At 34.6% G+C, this 26,920-nt stretch overlaps 2 long non-coding RNA genes across 2 annotated transcripts in view; one reads left to right on the forward strand and one right to left on the reverse strand.

The window, feature by feature from the left end:
* LOC147908771 (uncharacterized) overlaps positions 1-26,920 on the reverse strand; it is a 98,519-nt gene that overhangs the window by 56,560 nt on the left and 15,039 nt on the right. The gene's annotated exons all lie outside the window — the stretch shown is intronic.
* Positions 1-26,920, forward strand: part of LOC147908772 (uncharacterized) — a 73,531-nt gene continuing 46,611 nt past the window's right edge. Inside the window, exon 1 of the long non-coding RNA XR_015546038.1 lies at positions 1-26,920. This exon is cut by the window's right edge and continues 9,368 nt beyond it. This is a non-coding gene — a long non-coding RNA (uncharacterized LOC147908772).

The raw sequence follows: 26,920 nt of genomic DNA on the forward strand, positions 1-26,920 counted from the left end.
TTCCATAACATCGACAACATTCAAAAGAATAATAAATTCAAAAGAATGATAACGTAATTCAATTTAGATACGCCTAACTGCGATAATTTTATCGTTTATGTTGCTTCGATTCGCCAATTTCACGTTGGCAGATTCGGATATGAAAACGGTAACATTGTTACAGAGAAGGAACGTGTCAGCGTAAAAAAAAAAGAACGTATAGATTTCTAGTGTTTCACCATATGGCTTGCCGTAAACCCATAACATTACATTAGATTCTCTCACCACTACAGTGCCATCAAACCCATTCTATTCTATTCCGCGATTAACAATAAGCAATGAAAGAAACGAAAAAGCTAACACGTATCTCTCTCTATGTAGTGATATTATTTTTTAAATTTCTTTTTATATCTCTTCTAAAATAATATAATTGATCAATTTTTGTTATAGATTTTAAATGACTATTTTTATAGATTTTAAATTACTAACGAGAAAGAACAATATAAGACAGTTATCGGTGTATCTATTTCTGCTGAAACACTGTATTATATTAATGATCATTCTGTCCTTTAGCAGAACCATTTCTAGACAGACACAATCCGGGTGGACCGCGCACGTGTTTAATTCGGCCACCCAGTGGGAGTGTATGACGGAATGTAACTGACAGAGGGTTAAATATGATGGAGAAGCCCGTCGCGATGACGATGATCCTCGTAAACCGTCATGTGCAGAGCGTTCTCGAAGTGTGCGGTCCACATTTTTGTTGGAAAAAGTCGAAGTTACGGATAGAAGCACAACAGCTGGTACGTAAAATCGGTATAAAGAACTCTATCCGGCACGCGAGGCAGTAAATATTGGAATCCTCGTGAAACTTCGGAGTCATATACGCCCTCGCATAATGCCGGGTTCCTGTGGGGCGTTACGAAGCAGACAGACTCGTCTGTGAAATAAATCATTGCAAATACCTCCAAACACGTGATGGGAAGACCTGATCTGCGCTCATATGTACACGAATTCTAAATATCGAAGAATAAGAGACATTCGGCGTAGCTAACAACAGTAATAATTAATATTGTATTAATAACTTATTAAACAGGAAAAATTAGATCGACAGTTCAAAAATAATAAAATTTACATTTTAAAAGCGTAAACACTATAAAAAAAAAATTGAATATTATATAAATAAATCTGGAAACGTATTACAAAACTATTATTCGAAACAGATTCCATATTTCAATCCAAATTGTTCAATTATTCCCTAGATTTCTATAGTCTTATTATTTTATTACTTATTAGTCGTATTATTTTGATCAGTATAAACAAATGATTGCATGTTAAAAGTACAGTAAAACATATTAAAATTGCAACAATTTTCTCTTTCCGAATTCACGAGTAATAAACTCGCAGAATAATTCAGAAAATGTCAAACAATGCCCAGTGACCGCAACTGCATTTCAAAATATCATGGAATAACGTGTTTTAGTAGCATGCTTATGCATTAGATATCGCGTAGCGCGTGACGTTCCACCGCGTTTGCATAAACGTGTTTGCCTTCCACCTTCCACTTTTAATGCCATCTGCATAGTTGCATGGCGCACAATGTTAAGTGACTTAAACTTTTTTACGCTGGTAATTGTAATGTAGAGTCTTCTCCCTTCCTCCTTTCAGCACGTCCCATAAGATATTCGCACGAAACGGTTCTACGTACCGGATGAGTCGTAACTTCGAAAAACGAACCAGCTCCCGCGGGGGATGAAAGTCGCAAAGAAACGTGGAAAATGGTAAACTCGATGAACAATGGTTCGTTTTTTATGAGAGTCCCATAGGTGTTTGCGGGGCTCTCGCGAGTGCATAAATGTGTGCGAAAAACGAAAGAAGAAAAAGAATTGCGGGACCAAGCCGTAACGGAAAACCCCCGCTGCCATAAACAATCATGAGTGTTTCTTTGCAGCTCGACCGTAAATTCATTCTTGTCGACGATAAAATATAGCTACCTGTACATTTTGGGCCTTCACATTTTCATATAATTCTTGAACTCTGATTTAATATGTGCACCTATGAATTTTTCGAAAAATGAAATGTTGCGGCACATATAAGCAGCTTCTGATATCGGTTCTTTTATTAAGAAATATCGATTCAGTTGAATTATTCTAGAATACAAAGCAGAAATAAGGACAGTCTCAAAGGTGAATTCCGTATATTTCTGTTCACATTAAAGTTATTATAATGCATCAAATTGATCAAAGTATTGAAATTTTATAAGAGATTTATTATTAAATGGCAAATGTAATACTTTGTTATATGGATTAATTGTTATTTTGCAAAACATATAAAGATCATTGAATACATAAAATGTGTGTATAATGATATAATTTTGCAAGTCTTTCATATATTACAAATAGCAATTAATACAATAATATTGACGGACAAAACGTGACAGGAATTGAGATGTCAATTTTGTAAACGAGAGACGTCGACCGCTATAATGACGTAACCTTTTAATAACAAAGTATCAGAGACCTAACAACGGCTGTATTTCATGTGATAGATATATGCTCGTTGCAAAATTAAATATGCTTGCGGACAATTAATTTTATCGGCCGTTGCGGCGATACGGCAATGCGTGCAAATAACGGGTTTTCATTTCGCATATCAAATATTGCAGATAACTATCTCGAAATTATATTTGCGCGAATGAAATCACGAATATCGGAGATTCGAAGCATATAATCTCATTATCATATTTTTAAGGTAAATGCGAGCGGAAATATCGATACGTGAAATTGCGTTATGCGACAATAACAAGCTTCTATGTATATATGCTCCTTGCCGAATACTGCGCATCTCACACGGTAATTCCTCCAACGTTTGTCTTTGTCGTGTACTATGACGTAACAGGCAAATAAATTTTCCATCGATCGAAGCGACCCGTAAATTTTGCGAAGGGACAAACCGGAGTACCGTACACTGAACAACCCGAACTCGAAGTGCTTCTACCGGACAATACTTCTTACAGACTCGTCCGCACAATCCACTCTCCAATAAAATTGAGTGCTACCAATTATTTCCAACTATGTCAGATTTAGCTTCCAAACGCTCGAACGTAGTTCCTGGGTCGGCGCTACATTGTCATTTAATTCTATTTGCCGAAAGCTTTTCGAGACAGTGGACATAACGTATCAGAAGAAAGGGAACCGTACCGAATCTAATTTGTAACAGTCCTAACCGGTCAAAACCGGTACCTGCATAGGTACGTGTCGAATTTCTTTCCGTTTCTTGTCCACGGGAGGGAAAGAATTCGGATCGTGCATTCGATTCACATGCATGACGTTAATCATCGTCTAAAATAATTATACATTCGTATACGCGACACCGTCAAGCGTCATCGTCAAACGCGGCGTATGTCAGGCGAACACAAAGCGTACGTACGCGAACACGCGCCGACATCGACGTATGGCGAGAGTACGGGGAGCCAGCCAGCTGTACCATTTGAGAACAATGCGGCGCAGCAGTTCGTATAGATGGATCAGCTTGCCCGTCTTCCTGGAGAACCAGAATGAGAGAAAGAGAACGCGGCAACGGAAGGAGATGGCAAGAGAAAGCGAGAGAGAGAGAGAGAGAGAAAGGAGATGGAGAAGGAGGAAGAGGATTTACCACAAGGCGATTCTACAGTATTACGTACGTACCAGCGCACAATGGTTGCTCGCACTCGTAGGCGTTGTATCTTTGGACGTACCTGTCCGGTGCACAAATAGAATCAAAGGTAGAGCGCTTTGAGTCCCATCGTGATTGTTAGTATACGTGGCAACGTCGAGAACGGGCCTTACCTGAACAACCGACTCAGCATTGGAGCAGGCAGGCAGGAAAACGTGCCTCGAGAGTCTATCGAACTAGGCAACCGCATATATCGAAGTTCGATCTATTCGCTGATTGGGTTCGCACGATCGTGGCCAAATTGGAATACGCATTCCCAAATGAACCTGCTTAGAGGTTAGTTCTATACACGAGTGGTTAGACGATCTATCGCGATCTACGTTCAAGTAGAGAATGATGCTCCTTCTGCAGGTTTACCGAAACGCTCGGTGGAAAACCTAATATCGCATTAAAATAGAATTTATATGCACTACAAACAGGAGCTACATGCTTATATATATCGATCCGCTTGCGAAATGGGCTACACGGTTTTATCCCGCTTAAGACTTATCGTTAATATTCGTTGCCGTTGACGGAGTAAGCGTCATACTCTTCAGAGCACTCGTGTTTTATGAACGTCTCGCGTGGCTCATTGAAAATTCTATTCAACAAAAGGGTACTACTTAAACAGGGAGTTAAAAAAAACGCTCTTCTGTATTATAGATAAAAATTCAAAAATAAAACGTTCACAGGACTATTATACACTAGTTAACAAAAAAATGTTTTTTTAATTACTTTAAATCAGGCAAAGTGTTTCTTATAAATTTTTCGATGCCAAAAACATTCAGAAGTTTTGTTCATTTATAAAAAGCATTTTTTTTTATTTCAACATCTTATTTTTTAGCCACGTTATAAAAGATTTACGTACAGGATTGTTCTAAGATGGCAAATTTTCCGTTTATAACGATAAAGTCATATAAACCGGTATTTATAGTCATTCTTATTTTAAGACTGACTTATGTAATACCTTAAGATATGCTAATATAGCTCTCTGATTGGTTCATAGCATTTTAAGACAATCTTAAGTATACGAATCGACTGAATACCAGCCACATACTTCTGTTTTTACTTTTGACTATCAATATACAACGTAATTTATCATTGCAAATTTTAAATATGTATATCTAGTATATGTACATATAGATATATGTATTGGGTTGAGTAATTTCGTATATTTTTAGGTAACATTTAAATCTAAAAATACAAAGTTACTTTTTACTTAATTAAATATATAACGTACAGGATGTCTTATTTCAATTGCCCATCTCAAATATTTCAAAAAAAATTTTTTTTTAATATTTCAGACAAAAGTTGTATGGTCTATTGGTCTGTATATATTTATCAATAATCATAAACTGGAAATTGTGACTTTGTCATCATAAATATAAAATGTTATCTTAGAAGAATTCTATATTTAAATCCTTCATAACATGGCTAAAAAATAAATATTAACAATTTTTTAAATGCATTTTAAAGAAGAGAATCAATACATTTATATTTTCTGAAATTTCAATATAACGTTAACCTTTTTTTACACAAAAGTTTTAAATATCGCAAAAAAGAATGTTATGCATTAAATATTAATTATCTCGAAAACATGACATATTAATGAAATTTTACTTCTGACATCGTTTGCAGCATTCAAGAAACTATAAGAAGCATCTTGATCACTAAAAAGTAATTATTTGTTGTAAACTAGTGTTATAATCAGTTCGACAAAATGAAATTCATTTCGATTAACTCGTTTTGTCCGATCCCAATGGAATTTCAATCTATTAAAAGTATCTTCAAGTAACATCGTCGTCTCGTAGTCTCCGAAACAGATTGTGAGATCTTTGTTACATGAAATGTTAAACAAATAAAGAATACAGTATTTCAAAAATACAGGTGACAAAATTGTACAACTTCATAATAAGAACTATTGAATTTTTAAAACATCTTCCGCAAATACTTTTCTTCTCTATATCCATCATTAATTGATAAACGTATCGCTTCGTGAAAATAAACGATCGGATCTCTGTAAAGTTAGTTTCACTTTAACAAAATCGAAATCGTTTTATCAATGGTTTTATTTACACTCACAATAGTTCCATAACTCCCGATGGTTTTTAAAAATAGTTCGAATTTTTGATTGACGCGTATGTAACGGCATATTCAACGAACAAACTGTATTCGAACCAGACATTAGATACGTCGCAAACTTTAAAAAACGTTAAAATTACGAAGATTGTAGATTTTTATATCCTCTCGCACAGCAATGAATGGTATATGCCGCGCGTGTCTGCGCAAGATATCTCGTCGAGTTTTAACGAGATCGTAACGAAGAGCTAAATAAATGAACCATTCAAATGTTTCATGGAAGAACTTAACTTTCAGATACACACTCTCTTTAGAAGCTCACGATCAATTGCATCGTATCCTGTACAGCAGCAACATAGGTACTGTTATAGAGACGTAAACTGAATGTTCTTTTCATATAACTAAAAATATCGTTATTTCATAAATTTATTATTAACGTTTGTAAAGTTGGCACTTTGGTTTTAAAATATTGATATAATTAATAGAATTCTGGCTTTGTTTCAAAGAATTCTAGAGTTCTTCAATGTTTCATATATACAAAGAGTTTGGACGATTAAGGTCGGATTTGTTCCATCTTTCGGTAAACTTCAGCTCGCTATCTTAATCTTTTATTCTATTATGCTTTTACTCTTTTACTCTTTTGTTCATCCAGTAGGTAAATTACCACATAGTTTATCGAAAGATGAAACAACCGGCTCTAAATGCAAAAAATAAAGGTTTGAAGATATATATGAAATGCCAACCCAACTTCAGTTTTAGTTACTACGTGTAACCTGGGATGCGTTCTGAATTAAGCATGAAGCGCATGAAATTTTATCTTCATTTTATCTTTCTTTATTCTTCAATGTGAACAACGAAGATAAATGATGTATTATGTGCTTCGTACGTAATTCGGAACTTACCTGTGTATTCAATGACAAAGTAACGTAACAATTTGCTCCGTCATTTGTTGTAATGTTCGATTGCGAGAAAAACTGTCAAGTTATGGTTATATCAAGAGAAAAGAGTTGCACTTTTTCAAGAAACCAAGAAATAGCAGAATGTATGTGAAAAGATTATACAGATACACCAGAAAATACGTTTCCCAGCTTGCTTGCCGAAAATTCACAGAGGATATTGGCAGGAAACGCTCTTCATAGAAACATACCTGTGCTGATATGAGCGGAAATTCGAAAACCTCGCGATAGAAACTTGGCGAAGATTAAAACACACATCGAAGATATTTCCTATCTTGAGTTACGTCTATATATATCTCTTAAATACACAAGTTCTTTTCGTTAACCGCGTAATCTTGCGAAATAATATAATGGAAATGTTTAAAAAAGAGAACAAATTTCTTGCTGACTAAGAGATAAATTACATTTTAAAGTTCTTAATTGTATAATTATAATACTATTACAGATATATAGTTTGAATTTTGTGCGGTTGAGTTTAATGTAGACTTGTGCAAACGCAATTTTGTTTTAATTAACGATATTGAATGAAGACTTTCTGAAGAAGAATAAAGGTTTTTTTTTTTTTCGAAGATTAAGTTCCAATCAAATATAATGTTCGTTTGTTAAACTATTGAACTGTGTCTCCGTAGGTATGTTAACAGAATCTTAACGCTCTACCTTCCCACATGCAGCCAAATTACGTACTATACATTCTCGTAAATGAAAGAGAATGACCTGCCACGTGAAGTCCAATCCTTTCGCGAGACATGGCGGAATTGGCAATTATTTATCCGGAAATGCTTCCGGCGTGGGACCACCGCAAAGACACAGTGGCCAACTAATTGCCAATTTCAAGCAGTAGGATTTACGCGGCAAACAAGGCTCGTATAAACACACCGACGAAATTCCATGTGTAATGCGTGTGTGCGTACAAATGGTCGAAACGCATTTTCCTCTTGCTCGTATCAATAACAGCAACTTGTCAGTTGACAAGTCAGCCAGCCGGGATCAGATGGTATCGGTTAGTGGGACGAATACGTCACGTCGCGTCACAATGTCGGTCAGACATGCGATGAAATTATTAGTGACAATAATTGATAGTCAACGTATCAACGCACATCGCTCGCGCGAGATCAGAGCGCGCGGCTAAATTATTTCGTTACGCGAACACCCTACCTACCCCCGTTCAGTCCAAGTTACCCCGCTCGATACGTTTGCTATGCATACAAACGGTCGACTGCCGCTGCGCCGCGCCAGAGTTGCCTCATAATTTCGCCATGGCCACGACCGTTCGTTGAGCACACATACTTTTCGCATTCCCCACTTTGCTTGAATACACCACCTACCTCTTTCTCGTTGCCTGCGCCAGTGGATCTTACATACGCGTACGTGATTCGCGTCTTCCTCGAAAATCGCCGCGTTTCCCCTGCGGGGCCTCGAAATCACGACTTCTATCGGGTTTCTAACTTGGGACTCGCTTAAAACGCGTACGTGCCCGTAGCTCTTTCCATCACTAACATTACGTTTCAGACTCGTATCTCATCACGTACGATCACGTTTGAAAATTCTGGGAACCCTAGTGTAAGGAACACTTTCGTTCCAACAAAAATAAATGAATTCAATCCGCGCTGCTATATTAGGATGTAAGTTTCAAACATAAAGTATACGATACTCTGTCGACTATCGTGTAACACGTGGAAACTATTTTTTGCTTTAAATGTATATTATTATTTGCCAGATCTGTGAAAAAGCCAGAAAAAAAATATAAAGTAACTCGGGGAAGACTTTAAGTCCACAGAAAAAATTAATTCCTTTCATTTCACGTATATTTTTATTCTTAAATGTTATTTACTTTCATTTAAGTATAAAATGTTCTCTTCAATTATAAATGTTCACTGGTATCAATAATAAATAGATTTATGCAAAGTATATTTTATTCTTAAAATTGTATTCTTGTTTCTAAAATCATTATATGATTCTAACAAATTCAATCGCATTATTTAAAAATTTGAAAATTCACTGGCAGACAACAGTATACAAGAACCCCTCAGTAACATCAAGATGTGCATGGATATAGTGAATGATGATTGACAGTGGTTTTGTGAGTGAACTCTGTTGCATTCGTGGAACATACCTGTAAATGTGGTTCAATCTTTAAGGGTGGATGAAATATTCAGCTCGTCCTAATGTTTCTGTCAGTTATATTGCAAATGGGGATGCGCGAACAGCCACCGACTTTGTCACTGCCACATGACGAAGAGACGCCTATACACGCGGGCGGATTTTCCGCGGCGAATTCGCGGATCTGCTATCCACAGTTAAATGGGTGAGATGAGCAATGAATCCGTCGCGGCGGATCCGCCTGTATATGCAGCCAGCGTTCTCTATCATTGTGACGAGGTTGACTGTCTGTTTGCATCCTTATTTGCAATATGGCTAACGGAGGTTGGTAAAACGGTCTCAACATTTCACTTGCCTTTAAGCTACATTAGTAGAGGATATAATCCAAGTTTGATTCAATTTTTCCTTGAGAGCTTGTACCTCGTGCACATTAGGAAGCATACTCCATAAATGTGGCACTTCATTTATAAAGCTATCGTCACTTATTACAGCATTAGTTTCTGTCATCTTGATGTTACTAAAAAGCATATTGGGGGTTTGAAATAAATTGACAAAAAGTATCATTGAAGAAAAAATAAATAATGCTAACATAAGTATATTAATGTTGAACGAATGCAACTTTATTCTTTTATTGAAATAAAATTTGTTTTGAATAAAATTTGTTTTATTTTACGAATAATTTAATGTTAATCGGAAATTGTTTATTCTTGGTGCTATTCTAAGCATAAAATATTCTTGGATTAAAGCATTTGTGCATTTCTTTAAGAATTCTTTTTTTTTGGTATGTTATTATCTTTAAATAACTTTTTGATGTTATTGAGTTAAGTTATAAAAAAATATTATTTATACTCTAAAGACTTTTATTTATACAAATTAATGAATTAAACTTTTAATATTCCGTACACTGACAATGTTTAGTATGTATTAGGTGTTGGAATTAATTCGTAGCGTTTTACAAGAGATGGGAAGTACTTTCATTAATGTATTTTTTAATGCTCATGTGAAATAAATAACATTCTTTCATTAAAAACGCTACGAATTAATTCCAACACCTAATATAATTATCCAAATTTAGTTAATTTAATTTTTTGATTTCAGATTTTGATTAAAACAACATAATTTTTGTTATTCTAACCAAAAGTTGTTATAATCAAATTTTGATTAGAATAACCAGAAATATTTGGTCCTCCCCTTATTAAATATAATGAAAGAATATAATGAAAGAAAAATTCGTATAAAAATAATAAAATACTAATTCTATAATACGTCAGTAAAAAGCAGTTTCAAAATTGATTTTAAATTCTTGCGTGTGGAAGAATACGTGTCACTAATAAATGATAAGTTCAAAATTTATAATTTCTTTTATTAAACATCCAAGAAGAATATACATTGTATTAAAAAGACTGTTTATTGTATTAAAAAGATATTTTCAGTCATATTTCAAAAAGTTACGTATCGATACTTTAACGAAATTCGATCGTAATTCCGGTAAGATACACGAAGGAAATCGTACAAACTTGGATAACATCAGAACTTTGACACCCCGCTAGAGTAGGAAATTGCAAGCTGGTCGAATCATCTCGTAAACGGATACGATGCAAGTGTATACAGGCGTGGCTGCCGAATCTAAAAGTTCAGTGATAAATCCAACGGATTATTGCTCGAGAAAGTTGTATCACTTCGACTTTGTTTATGACAGGATTTTGTCGAATAAAAGCAAAACCAAGCTCGACCAGCATAATAATGATGTTGGAGCGGTTATTTTACTACTTACTGTTAGTTATACGATTTTAATTCGATAAAATGCAGTGCTATCATTACGCCTACGTAATATTCTATAAATCACGTATAAAGCGAGCACAAAATATCAAATTCTCTTGTTACAAAAATAATTTCCAGCGGTAATTTAATATATGTGTAGCTATAGCCATAGATTTAATCTTAATCGATAAAAGCCAACTTATCCTGCATAAGAGCACCTATGTAATTTCAGCCTCCGCGGGTCACTTTTCAATCCACTGAAATTTCATGCGTATCGCTAATTAGAAACTAGTCACCGTTGTCCATAAATTACACTAAATTATATGTATCCTCGATGTGCGTCGTAGTACAAATACGTGTAATTATTTTTCAAAATATAATTCAAAATAAAATCTATCAAAAGTTAAGCCAATTTGAGTAATCATCATGCTTTAACAAAATCACATTTATTTGATGTCTCATAAATTATAACGATTCGATATTTTTCCAGGATATAATCTATTTCCAGCATTTGTCAAAGTTTATTTGACAGCTGACAACTTTTCAAAAATTTGATGAAGTAGCATTCGGTTATTTTCGATCGCCGTCGTTGGTATCGCTAATGAAATTGAGTCAAGGGAAATTAAGGTCAGCATATCGTCGAGTCCCGGTCGCGTAAGACTCTTCAATTTCACGAATATAACCCACGAATTATTCCACAAAACGGACTACTATGTCGATCCTCAGGCATCAAGTATGCATATATACTGCACGACTACGATCACAATACGATAGGATGGGTCGAAGAGCTGGAAATTGAAGAGGTAGGAAGGAGAATATTTGAACGTCAATGAGTTTACCGTACCGCGTCACAAACGTTGGCCAGTTTACAAATCCGATAATGCCAAACGCCACCGATGACGCCGCTGTTTATGGATTATTACGGCAATATGCATTCGGGACGGGCATCGAACCGACGAGCAAGATGGACGTGCGCTTGTTGCGTAATTTCAGAGCTGTGGTTACACACAGATGCAGCAGGCTGAAATTCCGCTTCGCAGTGCGACGAGTTTTCCCGTATTCGCGTCACCCAGGAGGAACGCCCTTGTCACGATCGCACTAATCCTATCGATTTCATCTCCCTTTCGCTGCCACGTTCATCCATGGCATCGCACAAAAAATTTCTCGACACGTTATTGGTAAATCGTTCTGCGCTCCTTAATCTGATTTTCTCCTGCACAACCAATAGTCGAGAATTTATATCGAGCTTCGGAGAATTCCAAGCGGACTGCTCGCTCTCTCGCATTTGATTCGATCAGACAGTAAAGAGAACGTACTGTGTACATCCCAATAGATAACACACACAAAAACAATTCTCCTTTACACATATCTCTACAGCCGTATGGGCAAACGTACTTGTATTAAGGTGTAACAGGTACTCGTTTCAAAATAACAAAAATAATTTGTGATCGATAAGATAATCGGATATAAGAGTAACATGAAAAGTTAACAGTTGGCTGAACTAAAGATATTAAAAATGTACGAATGTACAAGCATTATTTATAATTTCATAAAACTTACTCTGTCTCGTCTCTCAAATGATTATTGCGGCGCAATAACACAAAAATATGAATTTAATAAGGTAAATTTAATAAATTAAACGTAAACATAATAGACTAAATTGACATAGCGGTCTCTTTACTTGTTGAAATAAAACGTGTAAAAAATTCGGGCACGTACAATCCGCTTTGAATCCTCGGAGTAAAACCGATTTCAAACGGGATTATGCAAAACCGATTTAGTAAAGGCTATAATAGTAAAAGACCGTACGGGACGAGCTGATAATACAAGGGACGAGCGAGGAAGTGCATTGTCTTGTTCAGGTCAGAAAGATTTCTACAGCTCAGTTTTTCAGATGTTCTTCTTGAGAAATTCGATCAGAGACGCGCAACTTCTGTTAAATATAAAAGCTATTTCCAGCAAACTATGTTGCGCATAATTCGAATGAATAATTAAAATCAACACTGTCGTACGTCAAACAAAAATAAATCGCGTGCTACGCTTGTTGCTTGTTGTTAAAAATAACGTTTATTCGCAGAAGAATGTATTATTCGCATTAGAAAGTGAGAGCGTTTCGTGCCAAAATTATAATTTGTTGCATTTTTAAGTAAAATTTTTATAAATATTCATGAGTATTAAAAAAAACTGTCCGTTACATCGCATAAATATAAACTTCCTTTATTTTTTCTAATTTTATCTATTTTTAGCTATTTCTCTCGATTCAACGTTCACAATTTTTTCAGTACTGCTTCTGTAACATATGAGAACTTTGTTATTACCTATATATCGTATAAATGGCTCGCTGAAAAGTCCAAAACCCGTAAAACTGCGTGAAAGTACGGACGTCACTCCCCGTCATATGCACGTAGATATGTAGGTGATTTATTAGTATATGTCGAAACACCTTAACTTTTGGAGTAATAACTTTCGTCGCATCACTACGTGCGCTGTTTTATACAAAAAAGACTGTTAACATAAACAACATTAGAGAAAGAGAACTACAATTATTATTTTAATAAAAATAAAATATCATTCAGCGAAAAATATTAATATTTAAAAATATTCAAAAGCGAAAAATATAAATTATAACTTGCCTAAAAAATTTCAACAAGCAATGTATTACTCTTTCATTTCACGACAGCATATTATTGTGTCACGTAGGTAATTATATCAGTTAATTATACATAACAAGCTACATTGGGAAATGCGAGTTCCATTATATCGTAGTATCATATTCGTATTTATCATCTTTTTACTGAAAACAAATATTAAAATGAAATTTAGTTAAAAAGTGTAGTAAATCACGTAAAGACATAAATCGTCAGAAAACAATTTTGAACGGAAATTTCTTTACTATCTTCTTATTTTTTGTATTGCTTCAAATCTTGTGTTTCAATCTCCCGCTTATCTGTCGATCCATAAAACGTCTTTTCCGACTACAAAATTATCTTATCGTCTACATATATTTCTCTCCTAAAAATACGTTGGTATCTCTTCGAGTAGATATTACTGTATAAAAAGAGATAAATATACATACAAGATAACTGTATGTGCATCAGATCGATACTGATAACTTATCGAATTCGATTTTCGACGTTTTAAAGTTACTTATCTGAAAGATTACTTATCGTTGACAAATAGCACGCCTTCTTTACGAACTATAATTATCATGCTGATCGTCTATTGCTAACTGTAACTTTAAAGTTAGACATTACTGAACGATAAATTACTCATATAAAACTTTCTATATAAAAAAAGTCTCTCGTATTTGAGCCTCAAGTTCTCTATGTGACTTTTTTATTTTTATGTAAATTATACGTAAAGTTTTTTTTACCCCCGTTTTACATTTCAGAGACTTTCTTTTCGGTTGCAATGCGCGATACGATGCACTCCTCTACTTTCTTTGGGAAGGCGAGCTAACAACTACTTGATATCAACCTTCCAAGTTACATGAAGATCTCCAAGAAACTACTTCGCAGAAGTTTCACCGAATAAGGGAGAATCGAAAATCGTGTGTGAGAAGTACATTCTGAATTCTGGCTATATGCATACATGCACGCGTCTGTGTTTGCATGCATATATGTGTATTTAAATGCATCAAATTGTACAACAAATTGCAACAAGTTTCATAACAATCGTCAATAAATCAAACGATCAAATCAAACGATCAAATCAAACGAAAAATTAAAATAAAAAAATTACAATACCTTGAATAGATTCAGAAATTATCGTCTTTCGACGCATAAAAGAATTTATATAGATTGAAGTAAATTCAAAGAAATAAATAAACGAGGTAAAATCGTATAAACTCTAATGAAGTGTCTGTCAACATTCTTGCTATACAAACTGTAATATGACTCAGTACTGTCCGGCAAAGCAATCCGGTCTTGTGGCAACACGTCCGAGGTTTAAAGCGGGTAGCCACCAAATGAAATATCGATCGGCTTTGTTGCGACGTGCGTATACTTTTGTAGAGAAATGGCGCACATTATTTACAGATAATGCCTCCGCAGAATGAGCAATAATCGTGCTTTGCTGTATGGTTAGCTACGTCGTTATTCGTCGGAAAAGTAGAACTATCGAATTTTCGCATTTAATTGGAAATATAGAAAGATGGTATAAAGAAGATACATTGTTCTTCTCACAGATTATAATTTTTACAAAGAACGTTTAAATTATTTATACTGTCATATTCGGTGATCAGACCAAAAATACTAAATAGTGACTACTTTTTAAAAAAAGTGACAAAAACCTTTTATATGTTTTATAAATCTCATGTTAGCTCATAGGGACAACAGTATGTATTATACTACGACTATTGTATAGTGACTCACTTTAAACGACAATGACTTTTTAGCGACTTGCCACAAAAAAGGTGATAAAATGACTTAAGTGATTATAGATGACACAGCGTAGTAGATGATACACATCATAAATTATATGTTATAATTTGATTAAATATTCCAGACAACAAGAAATTAATATAAATTTTCATATGAAAAAAAGAGAGTTCATATAATACAAAAATAAAAACATTCTTTTTCAATCGTTCGTATCGTATAAGAGGAGAGAGAAAGAGGTAAAGGAACGGATCCTTGGAGACGTTTGCCGCTACAAAATTTCCCATCCCTAGATTCGTTTGCAGATTCGAAAGTTTTTCGGAAATTCCCTCGAGCGATAAGGGTGCGCTTGCGATTTCTGTGTGTATATGTGAAAATCGTTACGTTGACTACATATATAGCATACTGAACGGCATGTAACTTTCGGGGAAAGTTTAATAACGTTCGGGAAGATTGAAATTAGCCAAGCATCAGGGGAGAGCAACTTTTGCGCATGTACGAATTTGCAAATATCCTTACGGCGTAATATGCATACTATTATGTACAACAGTTCGGATCTGGTAGACCGCAACCTTCTCAGATGTAAATGCGTTATTTCGACAATGCGCGAAATTTCAGGGAAAACTACTTATTATGACGAATAACCTTAACCGCTCGACTTTGATGATACCGCGATAATAAACTCTCTGTATCTCGCGTTGTGGCTTATAGTATTGTCTAACATGCTTATTAACGAAATGGTTAACTCTTCCTACATGACCGCAATTAAACGATCGATTGCGCGTATATTCGCTCACTGTCCTGTCGTTAGGGGATATCCCGTCGCGACACTCGATATTCCTCTGGCATACCGAAACGTCATGCAACGCAACGCAACATAAACGCCGCGTATCACGCTGTCGTTGCTGCGACCAATATCGCAGCAAGCGGCGTCAGGATTGGTATCACGACTGTTCAATATCCCGTGAAATTTGCGGAATATCACCCCCGTCCGGGTGGTGCACCGCAGCCGCAGCCGCATCCGTATAATTTTATCGAGCCGGTTGGGGTTGTCTTTAATATTCCGCACGTCGCAACGAGGTCGCCGCACGCAAGTTCAGGAATGATAAAAAAGGTCGCGACACGCACCGTTACGAGTGGCAAGAGCTATACGCGGTGCGTATTTTGCATATATATACATACTCGTGATGTCGATCAATAGCTATAGCGATATATTATTCTACAATGGCGTCCCGTTCACCATATTCACGATAGCTCTATTTTTTGACGCCTATATCACTAAATCCCGCGGATGAATCCATTCAATGAACGTTAGGAACAAAAGCGTGCATTTGTCAACCTACTCATCTCAAAGCAAGAGACTTGTGCCTAACGCCACGAATTCATCACAATAAATGTCGGAATAAAATAAATTAATTATATAGTTTATTGTACATGACGAAGAATATCGACAAATGTATACGGTTGGAAAAAATATGTCGAATTTAACGTAAATCGTACGTTCCAAGCGACTCAAATTAATACGATTATATTAGAAAATTACAAAAATATTATAGAAGAAAATAAATACAAAATAAGATAATATCGATACAGTTTGTAAACCGTGAAAGCATATTTTTTCAGTAAAATTAACATTTATGATATGTTAAATTAATCCACATTTTCATCTTAGAATTTACGTTTTAAAATACTTTTTTATGTTATGTGTTCACTTGCTCATAAATTATGTTGTCACTTTGATTTCATCTAAGTAAAAATGAAAAATTAACGATGTTTTTAAACAATAAATCTGAATTAACATATTTTTTTATTACGTCATCGAGATAGAAAATATCAACTATTAAATGGAGCACGATAGTAAGAAAATTCGAAACAAATCAATACATTACACTGCAAGATATGCAAATACCGTATGAATATTCAGAATCTGCATTAGCTAGCTCGTCTTCACTTTCTTTTGCATATAAAGAACACCAATTTCCAATCACAGTTTCACCATTAAAACTCAGATCATGACCAAGTAAATTAAATTTTATTACTCCAATTATTACTATTTAATTTCTATGAAACATTATTTAACAGTTATTTAATCTCCTATTATGTTACATAAATGTTACTAAATATCCGTAGTTACAAGTACAAATGTACATTTAATTTTGTTGCTACTGTATACTTTATTAAAAAGGTATTAAAATCAAATACAGAAAATTATTCAGATTCTCTCTCTCTCTCTCTCTCTCTCTCTCTCTCTCTCTCTCTCTAATTTGCACTTCAACAAGATCCTAATTACTATTCGTCCTCTTTCCAACTTCCGTTGTTTTGAAATGCAGCGCTGAGAGAAACTGACCTGCCTATATAGAGCGCGCGCGTACGCGCGTTTAAAATTCAAGTTCACCCTGTGCGATGAACAGGAAATTCCAGTCTTGGTAGGTTAAGAGTAATATAACAAGAAAACAAGTTCCAAGTAACGGAGCGAGTGGCAAAATCGCCGTCCCCAGGTACATATAGAGGCAACAATTACTGGATTCAGAGGGCGAAAACCGCATTTACGTTAATTTGAACCTTACGCTTCACGTGATATATAGAGGATTATCGGAAAGCTTTAACCTTCGTCCATGATTTACGCTACTCGAGAAAGTTTCTGTAGAGTCCTACGCGCTTTGTTGAGAACATGAGAGAACACATTCGCAGATAACTGATCTAAACTTATAAAATCACGCAAATTTATATTAAAAGCTGTTCATTGCCTTCACATGAATAATGATGAACGTTAGATGGCAGATATAAATACCTACCACAGCCAAAACTACGTAATATATTCGCGATCCTAATTACTGCGTGATTATATCTACTTTTTTTCTTAAATTTGTAATTTAAGCTACGTTAAGCATGCGGAAGATAATAAAATAGTGATTAATGGCTGCGGATGGCAAATTGTGATGTTCTAAATTTTGCGAAAACGTGGAATTTATTAACGATGGTAATAAATCCGCGGAAAAAGGATTTACAGAATTTGCGAATAAGCACGCTGATGTACGTGAAAGAATAACATCATCACCGACAATTTTGTCGAAAAACAAAAATTGGAAAATGCATTTGTAATTACGACTTGTTTTATTTTCATCATGAGTAACCTGCACAATGGCGGCTGTGCAAAAATGCAGTAAATTATTCCGCTTTACCTTAATCACATACACATCACTCGATACAAACGTTACATACAGTAACAATAGTTCTATTTTTAAAAAATTTATTTTCTCTTGAATTTTTTTAGATTTAAAGATACTCGGGAAATGTCATACAAATTTAAAATTTTACTTTAAACTTTAAAATCCGGTCAGACCAAATTTATTCGAATCAAGTTTTCAAATCATCAAAAAAAAAAGGTATTTTTAAAAGAGATTATAAAAATATCTACTCTCTAAATCTGAAGTATAGTCAGTGTATAGTCACTAATTACCCAGTGGCATACTTGGTACTGGATAATCAGTAAAGGCCAATTAAAAAAGGAAAAATGTTTAAACATTATAATTAAAATACTGATATTTGCACGTTAATTCAATCTTCCAATACTATATTCACTTAATTTATGCACATACACTAAAACAAGATTAGCTAGGTTAGGGAATCACATTTCATTCATTGGATTATTAGTGGCATACTTGACACTGATATCAATGATCATCCATTGATTTTAGATTTAGAGTATAAATTATAAAATAAAATAAATAAAAAAGATTATAAAAATATCTATATATATTTCATAAAATTCAATGAAATTGGCTCGATTTATATTGTATCGCAAATTCGAAAAGTGCAAATAGAGTTATGAACAAATACGCGGCATATTTATCGATGTGATGTACCTGTTGCAATAATTACGAATCATGATACGCATTCCTACAACGTAAAAGACCTTTGCGAATTAATTAGAACATATTTCTGTTTGATTATGAAACTCTATATCACCTCCTCAATATGTGTAAATATTTATCTCTCTTCTATAAAAAAAGATCTACATCTCTACATCTCGCTCATTGAATTAAGACAATAATCACTGTGTTTCTAGTATATCGACAATAATATAATATATATATTGTTATACTTCACTAACAATATATAAGATAATTTTATAATTATATCTTCTACCCTTTTATTACTGTTTAAAAATGTATATAATAAGACATAAACATAATTCAAAAATAGGTACTTTTACAAAATAAATTCTATAACGAATATAAATGAAAAAAATCAAACGAAATTGACAAAATTAAAATTTTTTACAATATTGCAAATCATTATATGTTATGTCGGTAAATGTTAATGCTTTTATTCCGTACTTTGATCATATTAAATCCTCTTAATGTTCAGAGAAGCAATGTACGTTGATGCCAAATCCGTTCGTCGGATCGTTATACTACTCTTTAAGCCTATGTATTATCAGAATACATTTTCAGTGTGCTAGATGAAATTCGAATATTTGTATATATGTATGTGTGTATATGTAACTGACAGATCTAATAATTCAATATAGATACACAATACATATATGACAAAAAAATCATTTATCGAGATTACCTGTGTAGTGGAAAAAAATACTATTTAATCGAGATTTAATCAAAAATTAACAAATAAGTTTTGAACAAAACGGCTTATACATAATTCAAGCGCGCCAATTGCAGGAACATACGACGTAATACCGATTTCGAAACGAGGTAATACGAACGTCGATTAGCACGGACTTTTATATGCAACTTGCTGTAGAACGTGCGCGTGCGAGTGGCGCAGTTGAAAAGGAGGAAACGATCCAACCTCGTCTCTCGCGCTCAGAACGGAAAGCTCTCGCGTCGAGTGGAGCCGGGGATTGTAAAGTTCCTGAGAAATTGCTATTGCACGTGCCGATCTTCGGAGCTCGAGAGTTGAGACACACACCCGCACGCCGTAGACTCGAACTGAGCCGGAATCGACGAGGAAAGATATAGGACGACTTGCCCCAGCCTCCGTGTACGAAGGAGTACGTTAAGTCGATTCACCTACCGGAAATTATTTGAGAAAACGTAAAAATATCACGACCGTGCCATACCACTTCGTGCATATGTATCGTGACGATCTTTATAACCTCTCTCGACTATTTTACAATACATAACGACCCTTTCGTTAACTGGCGCGAACTACGCTCTACGCGACTGTATACTGTTATCGTTAAGCCGTAAAGATGCTAGAAGACGCAGTAGAAACTGTGTAAGTTTCTGTGCCATATTTTTGTGTCAGAACTTCGAACATCGGTGGCTTTGAAAGAACGAAATAATGTTTGCTTAGCATTGCCCCTTCATTTCGAAATCGTTAAATTGTAATTCTACAGTCACTCTTTTCGTCGTGTAAATAATGTTACTATATATTTCTAACCGATCTGGTAACGCAATAGGTGCAACAAGTGACCTGAATCTAAGTTCAAGTAATTATATATTTTTTAAAATGAAGATGCGTGCTATCAATTTCTGATTATATATAATCGTAAATCAGGATTATGTTTACTGAAGGTAGTGGATATTTATTGGTAATTCTGCTACAATAATTTCGAAATAAACAAATCTATGTTAATTAATGTGAAACTTGAGTTATCTTTATAACCACACAAAGTCGAAAATGTAAATAGTGGATGTAAAATGCAAATTAAGTCGCAAGCGTTTTATTATTGTATCTTATTTGCAATATTATGATAAATTACTAATTTATTATTATAATTATTATAATCAAATATATAAAGCAAAGCTTTTGATGTTTGTTTAATTATTACATATATGATTTTAAACTCGCCATCATAAGATATTTAATTAATAAATATATTTTTTCCAAATATAAATATAATATAAATGTACATTTATACCTCTTTACCGTTTACATTAATTATGTCATGATCAGCATATATTATTGTCCAAAAAAAGAAAAAAAATTTTCAATATATTAAAGTAAATTATAAATGCATAACAAATTGCATTCAGAATAAATAAATGCAGAAAATCAAATTGAAAATGAAAAATGTGATAAATTCACAAGCTTTTCTAAATTTGAATCTATTATACAATTCCTATAAAACAGAAATACCTATGTAAGTAAAGCTAATGTTTTATGAGTTAGCGGAATAAATTTTTTTCTTTGACAACTTTTTAACGCACACAAATAAACAAATAAAAATATGAATTTAAAAGAATTCTGCTTATTTTGTTCCGCTAACTTATAAGACGTCCAACTTCCGTTAGTACTGTTCGAATTGTATTAATATATATAATTTGAAAATTCTGACAATTACCAATTTTAATAGACTTTAAATGTAGAAGACATTACTGCACTTGGAAAAAAGTCGTATCGATAATTTATCACAATTCCAGCGACATTTCTCATTATTTCTAGCAGAATTTTATGCTCTACAATCCAAATAGAATTTCGACTGTTACTTTTTCAATTTTTGTTGTTTATTATAAAAAATGCGGAACTTTTTGGAATCGTCATCTTTGAGATTGTACATAATACATATAGTACATACATAATACCACATATGTAAAAATAACTCAATTTTTCACCTCTATTAATTTTGATAAATTACTTTAAAAACGAAGAAAATCAATAATTAAAAAACAAACTATAAAAAGATAAAATTGTACACTCACATGCGTCCTACTTGTTTTTAATAACATATTAATAATTTACATGTAGCGGATTACGAAATCATTTATTTATACTGCCTGCCTTCTATAAAGAAATGCTTATATCAATAAAATATTCTCACTACTGTATACACACGCATTTTGCTTTCACGAAACGATTTTCATATTATTGAAATACGTATGACACGATCATTTACAGTTGGAATGTAATTTTCCTCTCTTTTATTCCAAATTAACATCATGGAATATTGGCAAACAAGATTGTACGAGCAGTAACATAGAACGGTAATGTTCTCTTATATGTATCTGCATATGTAAATTCGGTCGCATTCGCAACGTCTTATATTGGAGTTTGGGGACAAGACCCAGAAACTATTGTGCAAATGTGCTTGAGCAACGGGAACCAATTCTGACACGCACACGTATTAACATTAACCGATAGATCGCCACTATCGGTTCATACGTGCCCCCACTCTGCAAGTAGTTTGCAATCCTCAGGGAAATCCCTCATATTGGCATTCGAGAAACGTCAATTGTATTGTACAATGGTGATACAGCTTTACTGTTAAGGATACTCTATAAAGATACGATATTAAAGTTACTAAGATATCAATTTAATTCAGCTATACACACAGATAATATCATTGGATAATAAAATTTAATGTTCAATACGAAAAATTTATCGCTCGAGTGACGTAATAGCATGTCGCATAAATAAATGAATATTTCAAAAGTAGATGACTATTTCAGACGAATATTTTCTTTGAATATTGGATGAGGAAATTACGGAAGCAAGGAAAACAGTTTGGAAAGTTTCTAGCTTACAAACGACTCCACGCTTCGGCGCACCAATCGATTGTGCGCGAGCGAACAACTGTCCGCGATTCGTTACACAAATGACTCCTGCAAGCTCGTAACGGTACGCTGAATGAAAGATTATCTGCGGCAATGTCGGTATAGTTATCCGTTACGCACTGTACAAACTCGTGACATCTTGAATTATCGATACACTATCTCGAATACACTGTCTCGTTTCGAGAAGACCTTCAGTAGCCGAAATAAATTGGGCACGACGTTGTCCTCGATGGTAAAATAACGTTGCTCACTAAATTTCTCAAGGCGAAGGGCAAAGAAGGAATTACGATGACGGTGTTTGTAAATGAGTTTGTCATAATTGCGCCATAAAATTACCATCATCTCAGGCATCAAGTCGAATAACGATTCACCGGTATAATTACATTTTGAATTTACAAAAGGCTCCAATCGGAGAAGTAAATCGCTGACCGAAAGCTTATGGGCTAATTCCGCATAATAACAAGCAGTTATGTAGGTAATTTGGTTAGTAATCCCGATTTGGAACAGTAATGTATGTACACACCGGTACGCTATTAAATTTGCCGGTAACATTCATGGCAATGTTAAATGATCAAATTGTGATAATTGTCACACCGAACGTCGCGCGACGTAAACTTGACGATTTAAGAGTTAAATGGACAATGTTAGTCTAATTGAGTAAACCATCATTTGACTAATATTCATTAATTCCCATTAATATCCCGATCTTGTACAACCAACATTTCACCCAATGATTTGAACGATTTTCCGAGGATCAAAATTCCAGATCTCGTCGTAAGCAAAATTGTACCGCGTTAATAGCAGATTCATTCAAGATTTTTCCGGATCTTCCGGATCTTGCGAGCGATTTCCGTACGCACATCCCCCGCTTTTGCTATTTTATATCGTGCTCGGAAACGGCCGACGCACGATGCTGCTCGCTTTTATGAAGCATGAATATTTTAGCACGAGCATCTTTAGCTCGTCGAGCACACTCCGGAAGCTCGCATGGACGCTCAATGCTCGCGATCCGGAACTTAACATCGGCCGATACCAACCAGTTACGCGAGTAGAGCGTGAAGCATAGCCAATTTGCTTCTCGATATCGCAATTAGATCATTATGTACAAACTCCCGTAATTGGACTGTATGTTTGCATATACGTGTTATACACGCTTAACGAGCTGGGCGTAGTAGCCGTGGGAAAATGGAGCAAACAGCTTCGAAAAAGTAAAGCCGTCGGTATAGGGAAGCATAAAATAAATACACAACTCGTGCGCAGCTGGTTCGCGCCAAGGAAAAATCGCACGTTTTTCTATTCTCGGCATACAATCCGAAATAGAACTTTGTTCATCAAATTTGATATCGCATATCAATAGAGGTTTTTCGAACGATTTTTCATTTCTATGCCATTCTCGATTCACAGACTGAATAAGATTAGAAAGCGACAATAAATCCGGAAAACTTTTACAAAAAAAAAAAAAAATCGTGCGAGTTTATTTATTTCAGGTTTATTAAACCTGAACATGTAAAAATGTAGTTTAGATAGTGTGTCAGTGATAAAAACTATTCCATAAAAATAAAAGCTTGCACAGTATTGAACCAACTTTAAAGTATTTTCAAAATTAACACGGTCTTCTTTCTATACATAGTCGCGTATATATTTTTAATCGAGAGAGTGAGAGAGAGAGAGAGAGAGAATTTTAGACTAAAAAAATAAAATTATATTCATTATTCTTGCAGCAACATGTGCGCATTAAATAATATCACGTCGATTATAAGTTCAGCGAATATTAATCAATAGCAGTATAATATATTACAATGAATGAGGTCTTCATTATATAGGAGATGGATAGACATGCACATCGTTTGTAAAATCATGTTCATCAGACGGCTGCGTTAAATTCATGAAAGGAATTCGCGCAGGATATATCGACGATGGATTATCTGAACACAATAATACCAGGAATTCCCCAGCATTAAATGGTCGAATTTTGTGTATTTTAGTATTCGGGTCTCGAGTCGTACCAAAGGGAGAAACGGCAAAAATAACTGCGTCGTACATATGCTAATGAATTTTCAGCCATTCCCCCTATCTCCGTCCCTACTCAGTAAACCAAACTAAATAAATCCAAATACCTACTATAGGTTATCGAGCCAGTGGCACAAAAAAAAAGGAAACAAGAGCGTTTCGATGGAGCGTTCACTCTTCCAATCTCGCACAAGTTTCTCTACTTCCGCTTCGCTGGCCGCGCCTCCTCGACAAAACGGAAAAAATATTGGTAGATACGATACGACGATGCTGTGCTAAATTGGAAAATAATAATTGACTTAATAATTAAAAACACGAACTGCGTACCGACTCCTTTCTGATTCATTCCAATATTGACGTATAACTTTGAAATTTGATAAAAAGTGAGCACGATTGATATACTGATATGACCCTGGTGCCTTTTATCAAAAGTAAAAAATTAATATCGTAGCGTTTGTACTTCGTTTGTACCTGTTTGTATCGATCATTATTTCGTTTGCACCTCAAACAGTAAAAAACAAAAAGTAAAAAATAAAAATGGTCAGCGCGCAACTTTAAGATTTTTTAATTTCATTTATGCCATTTGAAACAGAATCGTTTGTACTCTTTTATTAAAGGCCTGGAAATAGGCCGACTTAACCTTTTGGCATTTTCGAAATTTTGAAACACACTATGTTCAAACCCTTTGAAGTACAAACGAAATAATGATCGTACAAACAGGTACAAACGAAGTACAAACGCGCTACGGTATTAATTTTTATTTTTGATAAAGTAAAGGCGCTAGATTCACATCGGTGATTGATATTATTATATATAAAATAATGACGCACGCATACCAGATATTTTTTTATTACTATACCTATCGCCTTTCATGAATTTATCATAATTGTCTAGAAAATGCAATTTTATATCATAAAATATGTGCATAAAAAATGTTCTTTTTCATACTACACATATATATGTAATAAATAAAATATTGGAAGCCGAATCTCGTGTTCAAAGAGATTTAGGACTAATTTAACTCGAGCATTTTAATTGAATAGAGATGTGAAATTGGAACAATCGTTAATCCCTTTTACGGTATTTCTCGCGATAAGTAGAATTACTTCACATTCAACTGCGGTTAATCGATCGATAAAAAACGAGATATAACGGTAGAAAAGAAATTTATTGCCGGAAGGGCGCAGGCGCCCTTCTACGCACCCTTTTAGCCCATTAAAATTTGCACATTCGACTACAAGTAGGGCCGAACTTAGTAGGCGTGATCTTACATGTCGTAAGTCGCACGCAATATCATCTTGAAATTCAAGCTGATGGAACGATTGCCAAGTCAATATTATGTGTGGTCACATGCTAATACAATTCTGCGCGTCAAATGTTTATTGTATAACACTTCGCATCACAATTCCCTCAGCAACTTATGTAAACGATGATTCACGCGAATTGTTTGTTTTATAAATTTAACATCCTCAGGGAAGAAATCTAAATAAAACATATCGCAAAATTGCTTTGGGCCGAAAAGAAGAGAAGTCGTATTCATTGCATATTCACAAGTAAAAAGAAGTGCACGAAGGTACTGCGAGTGAGATCGGGCGTGACCTCGATTTTAATGGTACCTTAATGTTAATGTTAATGCATTTGCGTCGTGAATAGGTATAAGACTTGCTTTATATCGCAAGCGATTTACTGGATATTAAAAATCAAGGCGAGCATGACTCACACATATGCAAAACTGATAGCGAATCAAAGGAATGCGAATGAAGAAGTGATTCTTTGTGTATATGTTTGGCGATACATGTGTGCTCAGAATTTCAATTAAGTCCATTTGATGATTTATCAAATTAGCGAACAATGAATCTATTGACCTGCAATAGGATATCATGGGCGTTCTTACAAATTGCTTTTCCCACGGTTGTATACTGGCTGTATAATTGAATTTTCGTGATAAATTGTTACGATGATATGTCGTTTCTCAAATTATCAAAATTCTCAAATTATCACGGGTTGGAAAATTGAGAGTTGGAAAACAGAATGTAATTAATCAAATAATTTTAATCTTGTCCCATTGACTTAATTCGAAAAATTCTAATCTCCAATTTGTAATTCCACACAAATTTTTCCTAATCTTTAATGGTGTTCAAAGAATCAGTATGTACAGAATAAATGGCGATTCACTGACACATTCTTACGTTTTTACTATTTTTTCACCGTCAAGAAAATATCTTCGCTCAAGCTAAATTACCATAGCTACATTCATACAAACGACGCAAAGTATGGAAAACATCACTTTTTATATAAATCAGGTAACCATGTACACGCATTTACCGTTTTCTTTCTTTCTCTCGGGCAGAAATATATTTACCTTTACAATAGCATTCACTTCAGCCTCCTGGATGCTTCGTATCTCTCCATTCGGCTACGTTTTCGATGTGCATCTGCGCAA

The sequence above is a fragment of the Acromyrmex echinatior genome, chromosome 8 (genome assembly GCF_024713525.1).
Source record: "Acromyrmex echinatior isolate Ae372 chromosome 8, ASM2471352v2, whole genome shotgun sequence".
Classification (NCBI taxonomy): Eukaryota; Metazoa; Arthropoda; class Insecta; order Hymenoptera; family Formicidae; genus Acromyrmex; species Acromyrmex echinatior.